The sequence below is a fragment of the Lissotriton helveticus genome, chromosome 2_1, assembly GCF_964261635.1.
Source record: "Lissotriton helveticus chromosome 2_1, aLisHel1.1, whole genome shotgun sequence".
Taxonomy (NCBI): Eukaryota; Metazoa; Chordata; class Amphibia; order Caudata; family Salamandridae; genus Lissotriton; species Lissotriton helveticus.
The window spans coordinates 830,307,941-830,327,081 of NC_136059.1; positions in this window are offsets into that span (position 1 = coordinate 830,307,941).

A 19,141-nucleotide genomic window follows, 5' to 3' on the forward strand; every position below is an offset into this window, starting at 1 on the left:
TGCGATGTTTGAGTGGTAGAGACCGCGAAATCAATCCACCGATTCCTCTTGATGAGGGCGAGCATTTCACTATGAGTCAAATGGGTCTCCTGCAACACCACGACCTGCACATCCAAGTCCTTCAGATATTGTAAAATTTTATTAACTCGGGGCTTGGTGCGGAGGCCATTGACATTCCAGGAGATAAACCTCACACTACTCATCCCTCATCCAAGAAGGCCAAAAATACTGTAACAAAAAGCTGCAGTTTTACGTTACCCTCCATAACTTCCTTACTCAAAATATGACTATTACCATTCCTTATATTACTATTTAGGTTATTGAGGACTTTTTTATATTTTTGCCACCCCCTCCACCTACCCCCCCAGAGTGTCTAACCCTCCCCCCATGGAAAACCCTTGCAATATCTAACCGGAAAAATGTCCAGTAGATAATGCCCCTCCATTGACTCCCGGCAAGAAAGATCTCCCGCTATATATTCAAAGGAAGATGTAAAGAGCAAGAAAGTCAAGAAAAAGAACAAATGAAGCTGTGAGCATATCAAGCACTACATATTTGCAAATAGGCAACTGAGGAACCTGCGTCAAAATTTAGAAGGTAAATGGTAAGTGGAAAGTATCATTAAGGAAATACGATGGATTGTAAATGCATACATTTATACCTTAAGTACCCCCTTACCCAACTCCATTAATAGCTCATCGGCTGCTTGTACAGACCTGATGTTAAACATCTTGTTATTATGCATAACTTTAAGAGATGCCGGGAACACGAGCTGAGCTGTTGCGCATAATCTCCTAAAGGAATCAGGCGCCTCCCAAACTCCCATTGTTTTTCGAGTGTAACTCTACAAAGGTCTGATCTTATCAGAAAAGTAAAGCCCTTCCCAGCCAAAGTCTTCTGTTTCAAAGCCATATTGAGAATATGCTCCTTTAAGACATAAGTATGAAAATTAACTAAGATTTTGCGAGGTTTGGGTCTCTGGGGGTTTAGTCTAAAGGGATCCCTATGAATTCTTTGAATGTCAGCCGACAATTCCTCAAGAGTATGTTCTAAACATAGGGATTCTTTAAGTAGAGCAACGATATATTGTTTGATATCTGACCCCTCCGATCCTTCAGGTACATTAAGGATACAGATATTCCCCCGTCTTGCAATTTTTTCAAGAGTTTCCATCCTCTCGCTAAGAGCCAAGTCCTCCCTTGTAAGTTTCTGTATGTCAACTTTCGCTTGATCCAAATAGATTGAATGTGATACTACTGTCTCTTCAAGCACACCAGTTCTTATAGTGAGCCCTTCAATTTTATTATCCAATGTTTCACAGTAGTTTCTAAACTCTATTTGATTAGCAGATGATTCAGCGAAACCTTTCCTTATCTCCAGGGTAAGGGCAGAGAAAATTCCCAAAAAAGACGCAGCCGTCATCGGTGAAGCAGGAGAAACCAGTAGTGACTTTGGGGTAAGTTCTGGGTTGTCATAGATGAAGATTGCGACAAAGATTGCGCAGGCTGTGGTTCTCTCTCAATGTTCTGAAAACCCTGAGAGTCTCCAGGGAGCCCGGTAGACACTAAGGGGTCCATTATGATGACGGGCGGACTTTGTCCGCCCGTCACCATAGTGGGGAACGGGACCGCCCGCCATAAGGGCGGGGGTCCCGTGGGGGGAATTAGGATGTGCCCGCCACAGTGGCGGGCACATCCTGTAGCGTTAGCATTGTGGCGGGCGGTGCACTCTGCACCGCCCGCCACAATGCTAAAAATGCTTTGTTGCATTTGCATATGCAAAGCGGCAGGCACCGCGCGGTGCCTGCCGCTTTGCATATGCAAATGTGGGGGGGTACCATAGGTACCCCCCATGTGCCCCCTGACAGTGTTGGCAACCTGGGGGCCCTGCAGGGGGCCCCCACAGCAATTCCCGCCTGCCTTTCCGTGGCGGCATTGCTGCCGCGGAAAGGCCTCTACTTTGTGCCATTGTAATATGGCTGGCGGTGTCCATTGGACACCGCCACCATATTAATCCATTACCGCCACGGTCGCAAGGCGACTGCGGCGGTAAAGCGGCGGACGGTCTTTCCGTCCGCCGCTGTCCCCTTCGCCATCCTAATCTGGCGGAGGGGAAAACGAGAGTGCTTGTTGGGTGGATTGCCTCCGCCAGGGTGGCGGTGGCCACCGCCACCCTGGCGGAGGCAATCCGCCCATCATCATAATGGACCCCTAAGTATTCAGTATTTTGACTAAGAAGGGACCTCTTCTCAGCTGCATCACTCTCCTCCAGGGAAGGTGTAACTACTGGCTCCAAAGGTTGACTAGGAAGGGAGGAATGGGCATCTGAAACGGACGCCATATCAATTTCGTCAGAAAGATGCAGTATCTGAGGGACGACCTTGAAATAGGAACGAAGTGAAGGAGTAATCCTCGACCCTATGGGGAGCACCGGTTTGGGATCTTTAGCCTTAGATTTACCTCTCAAATTAATATGTTTAGACTTAACTTCTGTGCTCAAGAAAGACGAAGACTTTGTCTTAACTGATGTGTTAAGAGCAGGTTTGACACCTTCTCTGGCCTCCCCCGACCCCTCAGGGACACCCGCCTTATTTACTCCAGTTTTCTTTTTTTGCTCCCGGAGTTTGACACCCCCTCTAGATGTATTAGGGGGTGTATTAGGGGAATTAGAGGTAGGAGTGTGATCAGAAGGAGTAGCATTGATTACCACTTGAAGCACACCATCTGCAGACGTAAGACATGCTAAGTCGCCCTTACCAGCTTCAGAGACCAGGGAACCCTCCACTGTAGCAGTTAACCCAGGGCGCTGTAGCTGACCTTGCAAACCTTCCTTGCAGCAGGGGGCTTTGTTTGTACGCCAAAGGTTCTCCGCATTTGCTGACCCCCGGAGAGGGGAGACCAAGCTTCTCAGCTTTCTGCCTCTCCTCAGCTCCAGCGCGGCTATGCAAATCCTCAATCGGGGCTCAGAACAGACCCCACACTCTTAGGGCAGGAGGGGGTAGGCAGCGGCTCCCAGCGCGGGATGGAAAACTTTTTAACGTCCCCGAAACTCTTGCTGCTGATCCGAGAGCCATTCACTTCACAACCACCAGAAAACAGCCCACAGAGACCGCAGAGCTCCACTCGGGATCCCCCGCTACCTTCAAGCTCCGGTCGGCGTCCTCCGTCCTCGTCCCCGTTCCAGATCCTTGGAAAAAGAAAGAGGACTCCGTGAGAGTGCTCGTCGCTCAGAGTGGAGTATTGCATCACCCTGGCAAGAATCAAACTAATAAGAAAGAGAAGCGAAATTTCACTTAGAACAAGTGTCCCCCTGAAGGCCGTTATATTTAGCCGGTTGGTTCTGTGTCTAGTTGCTCATTTTACGCGGCGGGGAGCGATCCTACTGGGAGCTCGGTCCGGAGCACCTCCGTCAGCTAACTAGCTGCCGCCATGTTTTTCCAAACAAATATGTTAATTTATGTATTGGTATTTATTTATAATTAATTGTTAAATAATTGTTATTTGGTAAATAATTAAATTTTAATTGGCAATTAATTTTATTAAATTAATTAATTGATAATTATGTTAATTTTACTAATTTATTTTCTGTAGTGGGTTGTGGGTTTATAGGGGAATTGGGTGGGAAGTAATTTAATTATAGCTAATTACATATGTTAATTTTTTGTTGGTATTTATTAGATTTTAATTGTTAAGTAACTTTTTAATTACTAAATAATTAATTGTTAATTTGTAATTAATTAGTATTAATAGATAACTAATTGTAATGATTAATTTAAATTAGTATTTGTAATTAATTAATAATTATATTATAGTAAATTGGTAATTACTTTTAATTAATTTTTTAATGGATATTAATATATATATTTTTAAATAATATATGAAGTATCTACTTCCTACGCTATCCAACGCTTTCCCTACTGTTGCACTCTCTGGAGTGGGAATAGTAATTTTTACCCCTACGCTATCCAACGCTTTTCCTACTGTTGCACTCTCTGGAGTTCCAACGCTTTCCCTACTGTTGCACTCTCTGGAGTGGGATTAGTAATTTTTACCCCTACGCTATCCAACCCTTTTCCTACTGTTGCACTCTCTGGAGTGGGAGTAGTAACTTTTACCCCTACGCTATCCAACCCTTTCCCTACTGTTGCACTCTCTGGAGTGGGAATAGTAATTTTTACCCCTACGCTATCCAACGCTTTCCCTACTGTTGCACTCTCTGGAGTGGGAATAGTAATTTTTACCCCTACACTATCCAACGCTTTCCCTACTGTTGCACTCTCTGGAGTGGGAATAGTAATTTTTACCCCTACGCTATCCAACCCTTTCCCTACTGTTGCACTCTTTGGAGTGGGAATAGTAATTTTTACCCCTACGCTATCCAACGCTTTCCCTACTGTTGCACTCTCTGGAGTGGGATTAGTAAATTTTACCCCTACGCTATCCAACCCTTTCTCTACTGTTGCACTCTCTGGAGTGGGAATAGTAATTTTTACCCCTACGCTATCCAACCCTTTCTCTACTGTTGCACTCTCTGGAGTGGGAATAGTAATTTTTACCCCTACGCTATCCAAGCATTTCTCTACTGTTGCACTCTCTGGAGTGGGAATAGTAATTTTTACCCCTACGCTATCCAACGCTTTCCCCACTGTTGCACTCTCTGGAGTGGGAATAGTAATTTTTACCTCTATGCTATCCAACGCCTTACCTACTGTTGCACTTTCTGGAGTGGGAATAGTAATTTTTACCCCTACGCTATCCAATGCTTTCCCTACTGTTGCGCTCTCTGGAGTGGGAATAGTAATTTTTACCTCTACGCTATCCAACGCCTTACCTACTGTTGCACTTTCTGTAGTGGGAATAGTAATTTTTACGCCTACGCTATCCAACGCTTTCCCTACTGTTGCACTCTTTGGAGTGGGAATAGTAATTTTTACCCCTACGCTATCAAACGCTTTCCCTACTGTTGCACTCTCTGGAGTGGGAATAGTAATTTTTACCCCTACGCTATCCAACACTTTCCCTACTGTTGCACTCTCTAGAGGGGAATAGTAATTTTTACCTCTACGCTATCCAGTGCCTTACCTACTGTTGCACTCTCTGGAGTGGGAATAGTAATTTTAAACTTTTGCTAACCTACGGAAATAATATTGGATATTTTTGTATTATATCATGTTACTATATATATATATGTTTTAACAAATATGATTGTAAACATTTTTTTTTAGAACTTTAATTAATTATTTTATTATAAGGTAATTTAAGTATTTTAAGTATATTTTAGTGATTAATTTATAATATGAATTTAATTTAACATTGTTTTAAATAAAGTCGATATTTTTATAAACTATTTTTTTGTAAACAATATTTTTTACTCAATATTTTTGTACTTACCTGTTTGTAGATACAAAGTCGATATTCTGTCTGTCGATATTTTTTCGCCAATATTTTTGCTAGTCGATATTATGTCCCTCTATATTATGTCAGTGATCCGTTCACTTTGCATCACTTTGCTGCAAACATATTTTATGATTTTGGCACTTGGAAACAGTTGTTATGATCTTTTCTTAATGGTACTCAAACCACTTGCGACGAGCATGCACCACATTGTTGTGCTTATAATATCCACATGAACTTTGTTTATGTTTTTTTCACCTTGCCAGTGCACGCTGTTGTAACGTGTTGAACTTTCACTATTACTAGCACCTTGAATTTCTGTTTCTTATTCTGAGCGTTTGCTTTTCTTTTAAAACACATGTTATGAGGTGAATCTTTTACAATGGTCAATTTTCGAAATTTACTTGATTTCCTAATAGCTTTTGATAATTATGTCAGTGCATCTATCTTCAAATTGTATCATACTGTTTATGTGTTTATGTAATTCCTGTTTCTTACAATGCGTTTTCACTGTACTCATATTTCTTTGTAGAATCATTATCCCCTGACGAAGGGCAATGCCAGCGCGAAATGAATTGGGATGGTCTACACATCACAAAGTATAAATTGCTAAGGTGTAATTAGGAGAAATTATGAAAAGTTGGGATGGATGGAGATAACCCGCAGGAATTCATGATTTAAATAAAGTAAATCATTGAAAATCGATCAACAGTTGAACTTGTGATGAATGTGAACACTCCTTCTTTTGGGAACGCTATAATTTCAATATGTTACTACACGCTTCATAGATCAGAAAACAATACCCTGCTGTGTGCTTCAATATAAGCATCTTTCCTTAAATTGAAAAAAGCTTACAAAGGAGTGCGTGACCCATTTATGTTTATTGCTGTTTCTTTGATGACATTCTTATTTTTTGGAAGGGAGGTACGTGTACTATTTTCAAACTTTGGATCAATGAATTAAATCTGCATCTACACTTTACTGCTAACATTGCAAAGACAGAACTTGTGTTTCTAGACTTGTTGATCAGTCTGAGTGATGGAACCTTAGAAACAAAAACCTTCAAAAAACTGAGAATGACAGTTTGCTACACTATGGTAGCCATCACCTGAAGGCTCTACCGGAGAATTTACCCTTTGGACAGGTTTTGCGACTGCGTCACAACTGGAGTAATATAAATGACTATACTGAACAACCAAACGAGTTAGCAAAACCACTTAGCTAAACAGTGAATACCCCCCAAAATGCATAAAAACAGCACAGAAAAGAGTAAGTAAAGTAACAACAGTAGGGACGCTCTTTTAGAAATCTAAGACAAACCAAAATGTTAGATGTACTGACACGTGTCACCACCTTCACTCCAGAATCCAACTTCTTAAAAAAGTAATTCTAAAGCATTAGAGTATTCTACAGACTGGAGCACATACATTTAGTCCCCCAAGGTTCGCATAAAAAAGAACAATACATCTTAAAGATATGATTATTCACACTAGACCAAAAGCACACATCACATCTGTGCACAGACTGACAATATTAAATGGACAGTCCTTGAGTCACATCAATCTATGAGACAGGAAGCACTGTTCAGAAAAAAACAAAAATTGATTTTTCATCTATCCGCACGTAGGGACAGTCTGAATGTTGATATCCCGTGGGTTGAATTGAATAAATAATCTGGCTATCAGGGGCCTATATCCCATAGTGAGGGTGATAATACACAACTGAAAGAGCTACCACACAGCATCACTATTGGGCAATAGAATTATTATCATGGAACCCCCACCCATGATGCCAACAACCCCTGATGTACATGCTTATACCACTTTGTACGCATGCCCTTTCACACGAGATGGATTCTCTGATCAGCTCCTTAAATTAAAGCAATGACTCTTTTTAAGCACGCTTCTGAACATTGACTAAACGCCCTCCCTCTGCAAGGTGAGCACATCAAATAATAGCTTTTATATTTTATTTATTATTTTATTAGCACTACAATCCATTTTTTACGTTTTGCTGATAATATGTATCAAAGATCGGGGCATGTAAACAATTGCTTATTATAGATGGCCTTCTCCAAGGGTCTTCTCCGGTCCACTTCCACATACCCCAACATGGCGAACCAAGTCAGCGTTCTAGACCCTGGACGCACACACATGCAGGCATCGGCACGAAATGAAAGCAGAATCCCTTCTGGCCATCCCGAGCTCTGCGCTACCTCAAGGCAGTAGAGCCAGAATAGGTGCAAAGAGGACGCCGCTCCGCATCAAAGTTAGTCAAAACAGAGCTCATATGCACCTGCCGGATCACTGACATAATATAGAATGACAAAATATAGACTTACCAAAATATAGTCACCAAAATATAGAATGCCAAAATATCGAATTCCTATCTACAAACAAGTAAGTACAAAAATATCGAATCCAAAATTTAGTCTGTAAAAAATATAGTCAGTCAAAATATCGAATTTTTTTAAATGTCCTAAAAGTAATTTAAAATTAATGAAATAATAAATATAATTAACTAAAACATACTTAAAAATACTCAAATAACCTTAAAATTAAGATATAATTAATTTAAGTTATTAATAAAAATTGTACAATATTTTACCGTAGGATAGCAGGAGGGTAACATTTAATATTACCACTCCAGTGAGTGCAACAGTAGGGAAAGCGTTGGATAGCGTAGGGGTAAAAAATACTATTCCCACTCCAGTGAGTGCAACAGTAGGGAAAGCGTTGGATAGCGTAGGGGTAAAAAATACTATTCCCACTCCAGAGAGTGCAACAGGAGGGAAAGCTTTGGATAGCGTAGGGGTAAAAATGATTATTCCCACTCCAGAGAGTGCAACAGTAGAGAAAGCGTTGGATAGCGTAGGGTTAAAAAATACTATTCCCACTCCAGTGAGTGCAACAGTAGGGAAAGCGTTGGATAGCGTAAGGGTAAAAATTACTGTTCCCACTCCAGAGAGTGCAACAGTAGGGAAAGCGTTGGATAGCGGGAGGGTAAAAAATACTATTTCCACTCCAGTGAGTGCAACAGTAGGGAAAGCGTTGGATAGCGTAGGGGTAAAAAATACTATTCCCACTCCAGAGAGTGCAACAGTAGGGAAAGCGTTGGATAGCGTAGGGGTAAAAATTACTATTCCCACTCCAGAGAGTGCAACAGTAGGGAAAGTGTTGGCTAGCGTAGGGGTAAAAAATACTACTCCCACTCCAGTGAGTGCAACAGTAGGGAAAGCGTTGGATAGCATAAGGGTAAAAATTACTATTCCCACTCCAGAGAGTGCAACAGTAGGGAAAGCGTTGGATAGCAGGAGGGTAAAAATTACTATTCCAACTCCAGAGCGTGCAACAGTAGGGAAAGCGTTGGATAGCGTAGGGGTAAAAATTACTATTCCCACTCCAGGGAGTGCAACAGTAGGGAAAGCGTTGGATATTGGAAGGGTAAAAATTACTATTTCCACTCCAGAGAGTACAGCAGTAGGGAAATCATTGGATAGCGTAGGGGTAAAAATTACTATTCCCACTCCAGAGAGTGCAACAGTAGGGAAAGCGTTGGATAGCGTAGGGGTAAAAAATACTATTCCCACTCCAGAGAGTGCAACAGTAGGGAAAGCGTTGGATAGCGGGAGGGTGAAAATTACTATTCCCACTCGAGTGAGTTTAACAGTAGAGAAAGTAATGATTTAATATAATATTAAAAATAAATTAAATATCAATACCAATAAAACATGAATTCAAATTAATAACCAATGTAATATTATGTAATAATTAATTAGAAATACAACTACATATTACTTATTAAAAATTAATAACCTATTCATAATTATTTAACAACTAATTAATTTTCAATAACAAAAACTAATTAATAATAAAAATTAATACCAATTAGAAATTAACAGTAAATTAATTATCAATACACAAAAAGTATTTTTAATATGTAATTAATTACAATTACATTACTTCCCACCCTATTCCCCTATAAACCCACATTCCACTACAGAAAATACATTAATACAATTATCATAATTATCAAATATTTAAATATTACAAAATAATTACCAATTAATAAAAATTAATTGCCAATTAATAGAAATTAATTACCAATTAAAAATTAATTAACAATAAATTTAAAATCAATACCAATAAATGAAACAAATTATTTACTTAATTACAATTAAATTACTTCCCACCCTATTCCCCTATAAACCCACAACCCGCTACAGAAAATAAATTTAGAAAATTAACATAATTAACAATTAATCCATTAATACAAATTAATTGGAAATTAATAAAAATTAATTACCAATTTAAAAATAACAATAAATTCAAAATGAATACCAATAAATAAATAAAAATATTTAATTAATAACAATTAAATTACTCCTCACCCTATTCCCCTATAAACCCACAAGCCGCTACAGAACTAGAAAGCAAAAATGTAATTAAAAATTATTAATAATTGCAAAAAATGTATATTTAATTTAATATAATTAAATTACTTCCCACCCTTTTCCCCTATAAACCCACAACCCGCTACAGAATTAAAATACGCAAAAATTAAATAACATAAAATTCATTACTTAAAATACATTAAACATACATTACAAAAATTAATATACACTTTTCACACATATACTAACATACAAAACACTTTAAAAAAAATTATATTATTAAAACATCGATATATTTAATGCCTATACTGGAACCACCTGGGATGGGGAACATGGCGGCGGCAGGTTGAGCCGCAGCGGTGCTCTGCTTATGGGCTCCCACAACCGCCGATATCGGGACCTTTCTTAGCGGAATTCTGCATATTTTGAAACTCGGCATGACTCTCCGATACCCCGCTGCAGTCTTTGTGCCACAATAGAGATAGGTGGATTAAGCAGATTAGTGTTTTTTTTTTCTTCTTTTCTTCCAAGCGTTTCCCCACCATACACCCGCTCTTAATGTGTTTGGGGGAGGAGCCTGTAAAGCCTGCGGAGGCGGCGGCAGGCGAGTGTTTACAGGAGCCTGTACGTGCTAAGACAGCTAACCTTTTTGCACAGAAGCCCCTGCTTTTCCCGGCAGGGGGGGTGGATCTGGTCACTGGCCGCCCTGGAGCACAAAAGGGGTCGCCGCATTCGGGGAGCCCTGCTCAAACGGCGCTGTCTGGCTGCTCCTACGCCTGTTGCTGCCACTGTACGGGAGGTGCTGGGTGAGGAGGGAGAAGCCCTGGAGGAAGAGAAGCTGCATCAACACCAGAGCAATACCGGTGGTAACGGGGTCGAAGTGGGAGGCTTGGAAGGTGTGGGGAAAGCAGTTGGCAACCCAGCAGCATCTGGAGGGATCCCTAGGAGAGGTAGAGGAAAAGGGAGAGGGGGCACGAGAGGAAAAGGGAAAGGGAAATGTATGGTTGCTACTGCTGACGAGTACGTCAAAGACATTGATTTTTCAAAAGAGGGGGAGTTGACTTTAAAGTCGCCTGCAGGCGTTAATACCAGCGTTAATACCAGCATTAGCGCAGATAGAAAGAAACTGTCTACATATTTAACAGGGCAAGTTAAAGCGAAGCGGGCATATACCTCTAAGCCAGCAAAAAAGAGTAAAGGGAAGAATTCTGCTCCTATATCAAAAATAACTCCCTCACTGCGATCCTATTTTAAGGTGGTGCCTCAATTGTTAGTGTTGAGTGACAATACCCCCTCAGGTTCACAGGGTCAGGTAGTAGGTGATCCTACGCCGAAAGCACGGATGGCCACTAACGAAGTTGAAAAATCATCTATGGAGAACATGGAGAGTCCGGATGATTCCATACCTAATCTCTCATTAAAAGGCGGGGAGAGGCCCAATGATAATGATAATAGCAATAATAACAATGCCACTGTCAGTAGTGAAAAAGCCAGTAATTACGCCATTAGTGACAATCAAGACAATAACAGTATTTTGGATTGTGAGACCTCCCCAAGGTCAGAAGAGACGTGCCAAACCGAGTTCGTGGGTTGTCATGTTCTGAGTGATTTGGCATTGTCAGCACCTTTTTCTCTTGTTTTGGCTCCTCCATTGGCTCCTCCACTCCCTTCTGCCCCTCCTATCGTCGCGTCTGGGTCGAGTTTGCAGTCAGTCATCCAAGGAGCTGGTGCAACAGCAGGTTGAATGGCTGGGGGAGGTGCAGACTCTACGCATGACGCATCCTATGTCTCAAATACGGATTTGGTCACCACACTTCAGGCTTCCTTTCAGGCAATGTTTTCAACTTTGGCCGCAGACATTAAAAAGGGCTTTGAGACCTCTGCATCAAACCAAGTGGATATCCGCTGTTTCTGTGAATCCCTTGATAATAAGCTTGGCACCCTTACCACTAGGACAGAAGTCCTCGAGGATAAGGTTACAGAAGTGACCATTAATATGGACGCTACAAAGACGGAAATAGCGGGCCTTAGACAAGAGAATCAGAGTCTATCTGATAGGATGGAAATATTAGAAAAAAATGCCCGGAGGAACAATTTGCGTATCCTGAATATTCCAGAGGAGAAAGAGGGATCAGATATTAAGCAATTTGTGGTCTCTTTGTTAAAGGAAGCACTGCGACTAGACCTGACCGAACAGGAAATAGCCCTGGATATTCAGCGTATTCATAGAGAGCTGTTCCGAAGGAACCCCCAGAGGGTAAAACCTAGGAAGGTTCTGGTAAACTTTCTTACCTACTCTCTCAAAGAATCCATCTTCAATATTGCGTTGAAACAGAAGGTCATAAACGCTAAAGGGTTCAATTTTCAGATCAGATCAGATTTATCTAGAACCACACTTGACAAACAATGGGAGCTAGGCAAGAGATTGGAGGCCTTTAGAAGCTATGGGGCTGTTGCTCAGTTAGTATTTCCAGCAGCATTAAGAGTTATGTACAAGAATACTATGCACAATATAAGATCAGTGCAGGCTGCAGATGAGTTGCTGCTGACCATAGGTAGGGGGCCTGGACCTGCTAAGTAGCTTGGGCTTCTGTATATTTACCCTGCGGGGTCTTGAGCGGTATTTTTTGTTCCCTCTCTTTCTAGTTTTGACTGATGTACTAATACTTATTCTATGATAGAGTGGGAAATTATGAAAATAAAACGGTGATGGGCAAAAATCTCTAAACAAAAAAAAGATAACATACATAATTCAACAAAAATAGAGGAGAGAAAGGAAAGGAAGGAGCTTAAAGGAAAAAACAAAAAAGGGTGAGGGGCAGTAGAAAAGGGGGAAAAAAAGAAGGAAAAAGGAAAGGAAAAAAGAAATAATTTTTTTTTTTTTTGGGCCTAGTATTGGTCATCACATTCTGGTTCGCACAGGGATAGGCTTGGTGGCCGCTCTAACTTAAGGGTCACATTTTGGGGGGGGTAATTTCATTTAGTGTAGAATATTATGTTTTAGGGTTCTAAAACGTTGGTTTTGTTGAGTCTCTCTAAGCCCCTGGAGTTCATGGTAAGTGTTAGTGGGAGTCCATAGTAGGGTGCTATCTCTCTGGTTCTCCAGATAGATAGAGCGGGGGTTTCCCGAGGGAGGGGGGGTTGGAGCGGGAGGGGGTTAGGGGGGGTAGAAAATGTAAAAAAGTTCCTCTAAATCGTCCTGAAAACATTTTCGAAAGGTGAAAGACAGTTGTAAGCTATTACATAACTTTTATATGGGAGTATGGCATTATTGGCTACTGGTTCGTATGATTTTGTTGCTCGGGTGGGAACGCCAACACAATGAATAAACTCCGTATTTTGTCCTGGAACATTAATGGTCTTCGAACTTGTCCAAGAAGAAATAATCTAATGCAATATTTACGAGACTCTGCAGCGCAAATAATAGTGCTCCAGGAGACACATTTGGCAGAAGCCGAAATGCTAAATCTGTTGGGTAAAAATAGGTGGATCGACTTTGGGGTTGTTACATCACAATCATCACATATTAGGGGTGTGGCCATCCTTTTTAAAAAATCTATTAGGGCGAGGTTGGTTTCTAAGCAGGTGGACCCTTACGGCCGATGGGCCATAGCCTCAGGTATTATCTCAGGTTCGCCACTTACTATAGTAGGATACTATGGCCCGAATCAGGATGACCCTTCAGTTCTATCCACATTGTTCTCACAACTATATCTATTTCCCGAGCCGGTTATCCTGGCAGGTGATTACAATGTAGTTCTTAACCCTGTGCTGGATAAGTCACCTGCCAATAAGGCCAAAACTTTATCTAAAACTAGGACTTTTTTGTTAGACAAAATGAAAGCATTAAACTACATCGACATATGGCGGACACTTCATGGGTCTCAAAGGGGGGTCACTTTCAGGAATTATAGATTTCACCATCAGTCTCGTATTGATTTTTATTTTGATTAGCCATATTCTGGTCAAACAGGTTAAATCAGTGTGTCATTTACCCTTCCATCTCTCTGACCATACAGCCATCCTTTTTGAGTTCGAGGTCATGTCCAGGGCCTCTCTGAGAAACTGGTCCTTCGATAGATCAATTCTTGCCTCATCTGATATTATAGATGCACTAAATTAGGAAGTTAAGTTTTTTTGGGAGATTAATCAGAGTTCAGCCCCACCTGGCATCACATGGGATGCGTTTAAATCTACATTAAGGGGTTATTTAACTAACAAAACTGCATATAAAAACAAGATATACAGGGAATCAGTAGCCTCACTTGAATTGGAGATTGAGGGAGTTCAAGCAGAAATCGACAGGTACTCAGTAGCATCTGGAGCTACATTAGAATCTCTGCAGGATAAGTTAACGGTTTTAAAAGGAGATCTTTCCTCAGTCTTGAATGTGCGGGTAATGGAGAGATGGGAGGCCAGCAAATTGGCTTACTTTAAATATGGGGAAGGGGCGGGTAAGCTCCTGGCCTGGAAGGCGAAGACAGACAGGGTCCGAAATAATATTAGTGCCATTAGTAAGGATGGTGTAATTCACTCTACTGATGAGGGAATTAGTGGGGCTTTCAGGAGCTTTTTCAGCGAAATATATCGTGAAGATAAGAATGTACTACCAAATCAAGCAATGGAATGGCTGTCCTGCCTTATCGCCAGAACAAAGAAATGCTCTGGAATGCCCTTTTTCATTGGAGGAAGTTCGGTCGGCTGTTCTTAATAGCAAAAAAGGTAGGGCTTCAGGACCCGATGGGTTACCATCTGAAATCTACAAATCAATTTGTTCAACAATCCTTCCCTATTTAACGGATCTGTTTAACAACATTCTGTTGGAAGGGGTTTTGCCCCCCATGTCCTGGAATAAGGCCTCCATTACTCTGATCCTAAAGCCGGGCAAGTCAGCAACTAACTGTGGGTCATATAGGCCGATTTCAATTCTTAATACGGATTATTATTATTATTATTATTATTTAAAACTTTTATAGCGCGCTCTATTACCACGGGGTATCCTGGCGCGATGAGTAGTATGACCTCATGAGTGAAAAATCTGGAGCAAGTCTGTTATAGCGGGGCATTAAAAAGATGGGTCTTAAGATCTTTCTTGAAGACAGTGATGGTTGGAGAGGCTCTAAGGTGAAGGGGGAGGGCATTCCAAGCATAGGCTGCCTTAACTGAAATAGATTGGCCTCCCAGTCGAGCAAATCTATATTTGGGAACAATCAGTTGGCATTGGTCGGCCGATCGCAGAGCACGATTGGGAATATAAAATGAGAATCGTCTCTGCAAATACATCGGGCCCTGACCATGAGCTGCTCTAAATGCCAACACAAGAATTTTAAACAAAATTCGATGTGGTACCGGGAGCCAATTCAGGCTACGTAAGTGACTCCGCACGCTCGTCCTCCTGGGGAGTGAGAAAAGCAGACGTACTGCAGCATTTTGTATCACCTGAAGGCGATGGATCATATACCCAGGCAGGCCGCTAAATAAGGCATTAGCATAATCGAGCCGAGACAAAATCAGGGCTCGAAGAACAGTTTCCTTAGCAGCCCTAGGGAGGAGAGGGAAAAATCTTCTCAGGGTTTGCAAGGTCCCAAAGCAAATGCCAGTTAATTTTTTTACATGGTCCGAAAACTTCAGGTCCTGGCCGAACCAAACCCCCAAGTTCTTAGCAGGGCCTCCCATCGCACTAGGGCAGGGTAGGTCTGAGGGCCAGATCTGGTCTTTGAAGTTAACAGGGAAGGTGCCAAAAAACAGAACCTCCGATTATAAGATATTTGCATCTGTGTTGGCAAATAGACTCGGAGCGGTGGCAAATAACATCTTGCATTTGAACCAGAAGGGATTTGTAAAGGACCGGCAGCTATATGAGCTGACCTACGACCTCATTGGCGCAATAGACATGGCTACGTCCACATCTCTTCCTCTGGCAGTTCTCACGCTTGATGCCACCGAGGCCTGCGATAGGGTAAATTGGGTGTACCTATCGGAGGTCTTGGGAAAGTTTAACCTAGGGGATAATTTTAGGCGAGCTGTAAAACGTTTATATAAAAACCATACCGCCTCACTATTGGTTAACGGGGAACTAACAGAGCCATTTAGTATTACACGCGGAACCCGTCAAGGTGTCCCCTTTCCCCTCTTTTGTTTAATTTATATATAGAACCTTTTGCCCAATTAATTCGTGATAACCCCAATATAAAACCTTTTATGTTTGAAGGGTGGGAGAAGAAAGTCGCATTATATGCGGATGATGTTCTCATTTTCTCATCCGAGTTGAGTTCGGCGTTTCCAACAGCGATAGCCATTGCAGAAGAGTTTGGGGCAGTATCCGGCTATGAAGTCAACGCTTCTAAAACCGACACCATGGTTTGGAATCATCCTGTGCCGGTGGCAGGGGCACAGCCTAGTTCTATTCTGAGGTATCTGGGTTTAAATATCTATGTGGATATTAATAAGATCGTCCCCTTAAATTTTGCCATTGTGGCTAAGGAGTGTCGTAGGTTGATGAAAACATGGTCAGCTCTCCCTATCTCCCTGTTAGGCAGGTCTAACCTGGTTAAAATGACTATTTTACCTAAGATTATGTTTTTGTTTCACACTATCCCTCTTTTTTTTGATCCTTCCATGATTGCTAAATTACAGGCTGAAATAATCACATTTATATGGAACTGTCATACACCCAGATTGGCCTGGAAGAAGATAAGACGTCGTAGAGAAAAAGGGGGCCTTGCGGCACCAGACCTGCAGTATTATGAATGGGCCTTTCAACTCTCCCATGTCAGGATGCTTTTAAAGACCCCTAGTTGCACTGGGTGTGGGAGACTATTTTCAGCTCTTCTTAAAGGGGAAAAAGTTAGGCCTGCAAATTTTTTGTTAAAGTTTGGTGATCCCAAATATTTCAAAAAAGTCAAGCTTAAGGTACTCAGGGATCTAGCTAGAACATGGAGTAATTTCAGACGTGCACTCAGACTTGACTACTACCACAGTAGGGCTCCACTTTGGGATTCTCCGGGCTCCCCCTCTTGGCTCTTGGATAGTCTAGCTCTGCCTGTTAGAGAGGCGGGTCTTGTATCCTGGGGGGACCTATTTGTCGACGGCACGTTACTTTCATGGGAGGCATTGAGTTCAATAATAGGCACGCGTTTCTCAAGATTTAAATACCTCCAAATTCAGAGCTGGGCACACGTTCAAAATCAGGGCAGGGGCCGATTTAAAATAGGTGCTGAGAGCGAGCTGGTATCCCATCTGATAGATAAATTACCCTTTAAGAAAGAGATCACATTTTGGTATAATCTTATGATAGACGAGTCTGATGGTGAATTTTTGCTCCCCCACTCGCTCTGGGACACATATATCACTAATACCGATACGGAGATCTTGTGGCTAGAATCGTTTAAGGTTCTGGGGGATATTGTGAAACCAGCATGGCTTCGTCGCAACCACCTGTTTACATTACACAGGGCATATTATTCTCCACTATGGTTATCAAAACTTCCAAATAACGCTCTGGTTGCTTGCCCCAGATGTGGTCTGGTAGCCGCATCAGATGTACATATGTTTCTCGAGTGTCCATTCCTAGCATCATATTGGAATGAGATTTGTGTCTCCCTCTCCTTAGCTGTAGGGTCTCAAGTTAGTCCCTGCCCAATGTTAGTCTTCTTTGGTATTTTCCCAGAGCTTAGTGGCATGGGCAAAAAATTGGTTTTCTATGCCTGTCTGTTGGCTAGAAGAGAAATATGTAAACGATGGAAAGATAATACACCACCACTTCTAACAGATTGGCGTGCTTCTATGCTGCAGACTTCAAAATTAGATATGATCAGAGCTGGGAACACAAATAAGAAAAGATTTTGGCTACTACTGAATTGGTAATCATGGAATATAATAGCATGGGTTTTTTTTGTTTTTGTTTTGTTTTTTCCCATGTCCTATGATTACGCTGCTTGGAAGGGTCCCCTCCTTTGGTTATACATACCCTATCAGGGTGATTTCGGTTACGAATTGGGTATTATATAGCAGCATGTTAGCCTAGATGGTACCATGTTATGAATAGAGGTTGACGCTATGCACTGTGGGGTACCCCGATAGAAATCGCTATTACCCCCCCCCCAGTATATCTGGGTCAGTGTTCCTGTCATCTCCCCTATTTGTCTGTTACTATATGGTCTCCAAGGGCGAATATGAGGACAATAAAAAATAAAAAAATTAAAATATTTAATGCCTATATTGTATACTTCGATATTTTGACTTTTATATTTTGAAAATCGATATTACTTACCTTAAATTCGATATTTTTAACCACTATATTGTGTCCATTCGATATTTTGTCCATTCTATATTTTTACTTCGATATTATGTCCATTCTTTATTTTGGAATCGATATTATGACTGTTTACCGCACCTACCACCTGAACCTTGGTAAGAGTATCTCTTTTAACTAATTATCTTCGTATACCCCCCTCAGGATGTGACTAAGCGTTTAATTTTGCGAGAGCCTCCTGGGGTCTCATCTAGCCCTAAATAAGTGTGAGTTGTAATAAAAAAATTGTCTCTACAAGCTAGATCGACACTCGTCCAAATAGTAATAGTTTTTCCTGTTTCTCTGCATGTGTTCCACAAAGGGTGATGAACGTGCAAAACTTTAAATCATTGGGGTATGCAGCCAAATCTTTAGCACATGCTTCATTATGCTACACAAAGTATGTGGAAACCTTTTATCCAGCATATATGTTTTGTTTTATGTTACTTTCGTCATTTTGTGTTCCAATTTTGTCTGACCAGGTCCAGGTAAAATTGTGCTATGTGATATGTTGTGTGACTGTTTACTACATCACTTAGGTTTATTCATTGATTCTAGTCAAAAAGTAGTGTAGGTGTATAATACTACATTCTGAAGAATTTCCAATTAGTCCTGTGTAGACAACTAAAGGCAAGAAACTTGTTGACCACATTATATAACCAATTGACACACCTTGTTCAATAAAGACCATTATAACTTAATTGAGCAACACGTTTTTAGGTCTCGCCCTGGAATGAGCATCCAAAGGATGCTTCCAGGGACGGAGACGTATAGTCACCTGTCTCGAGGGAAGGACGGACGAGAAGGTGCACGAGCGCAGTCCAGGCTGGATTGCTGTGCGCGTTCCGTCCTGCGCCGCCCTCCCAGCCTACCGCGCATGCATGCATGCACACAGACAGACACAGACACACACACACACGTCGCAGACAGACACTCGCTCACACACACACCCCCTCCCCCACAGTCACACACACGCACTCCAAAACACATACATACACGCACACACACACACACACACATACACAGGCCGCCCCCGCACGCGCGCGTACATGCTCCCCCCCT